The sequence below is a fragment of the Dendrobates tinctorius genome, unplaced genomic scaffold, assembly GCF_039654945.1.
Source record: "Dendrobates tinctorius isolate UK_male_01 unplaced genomic scaffold, ASM3965494v1 ptg000307l, whole genome shotgun sequence".
Classification (NCBI taxonomy): domain Eukaryota; kingdom Metazoa; phylum Chordata; class Amphibia; order Anura; family Dendrobatidae; genus Dendrobates; species Dendrobates tinctorius.
This window is the reverse complement of record NW_027361974.1, coordinates 661,099-662,742: the sequence shown is the minus strand read 5'-3', so window position 1 is coordinate 662,742 and position 1,644 is coordinate 661,099.

The following is a 1,644-nucleotide window of genomic DNA, read 5'->3' as shown; positions in this document are numbered from 1 at the left end:
AGGAAAAAAATAAAAATGGGGCAAATGTTAGAATGAAACTTGATTATTTTTTGCCTTAAATACATGCATTAAATGAAAAAAAAAAAAAATTGGCCCCTAACTGTGCTTATCCCCTGTAAGACAGGAATGCTACAGTATTCCCTTCACTATTGAATTGATAATTAACCATTTCACGATCTTTAAAGGGGTCACCACCTCTTTTCTGTGACTACAGGACACGGGTCTGGTGCTTTGTTACAATGTATCAGCACAGTGCAGACATTGGTGCTGCGGATGGGTTGAGCTTGCAGAGCATTGTCCAGGCTGGATGCAATTGTAACAAACCCTCAGCTGTGAGCAATCTCAGGTCTTTATGGAGATATCCGCTGCCGATGTTCCATTGTACGCGGCTCCCTGACATGTAGGATTGATCGTTTTGATTTCCTTTTCTCCCGGACTGTAATTGATCTGTCACTGCGCCGTGCCGCAGCTGCAGGATTGTTACAATGTAATGAATTGAATTTTTGCTGGAATGTATTCATTGTTCCCTGACACAGGAGCCATTTCTCATTGTCACAAGCTGTCACCGGGCCGTTTATCAGACCGTCACTTAGCGGCCGCCGCCGTCTGAGTCGCGGGAATCAGAAGAGACTAGGGCTAAGCGGAGGTGACACGGACGATGGCGGCGACTGAGTGATACCATCTGAACTCTGCTACATCCCAGCCGACGCTGCGTTACTGGGGGCCGGAGGAACCGTGGTCTACACCACAGAGAAGGCAAGAACAGTATATGGGCCCCAAGCAGTCCAAGAGCTCATCATAATGCGAGATGGAAGTGGGGCCCCTGCCGCTAGGGCCCCTGGGGGTTTCCTGCCACACTCCAAAGACATACTGGTAGGGAATCTAGATGGTGAGCCCCATTGGGGACAGTGATGATAAAGCGCCGCGGAATATGATGGCGCTACATGAAGCAAGTCCCGTAATAGTACGCCGCGGTACAATACCGCCCTCTAGTGGCTTTCTGGTGCAATGGTAGCATATATCCGCAGCGATCAGGCGTCAGCGCCGGAGAGAAGACGCGGCGGGTATGCCTGCTGGAACCGACGACAAATTCAATGGGGGAAAAAACAATCCGATTCTGCTGTCACTGGAGTCTCCAGGTCACGGCCATGACGGCGACACCAAGAAGCCATCAGAGGAAAGAATGTAAAACTATTAATCAAAAATAAACAATTCAGCGAATAAAAGTCCGAACCATCGAAAGCAAAGTGAAGACATTGAATACAATACACAATGTCAGGATGTGTAATAATGATAAGTTCTACAAGTTCTGACTCACTGTGATTGTAGGGAGCGGGGGAATTATGTTTCCGGGTCATTTTTACTAAATTGTGTAATTTTAAACTAAACTCGTATAGGAAAAATAAACTTTAGTTCTCATCCCTAAAGAATAATTTAAAAAAAAAAAAAAAAAGGGAGGAAGAAAGAGAACGTGACCTGAGCAGGGAAGGGTTAATACACGAGTGAGATTTGTTTTGTCTTTTCTTCTCACTGTTTAGTAAATTCAGCAGCTGTAGTGATGATCTCCTGCCGCTAGAGGGCAGCAGGAAGCTAGTTGCACAGCGCAGTAATGACCTCCGGCCCTTAGGTGTCGCTGTGATTTTT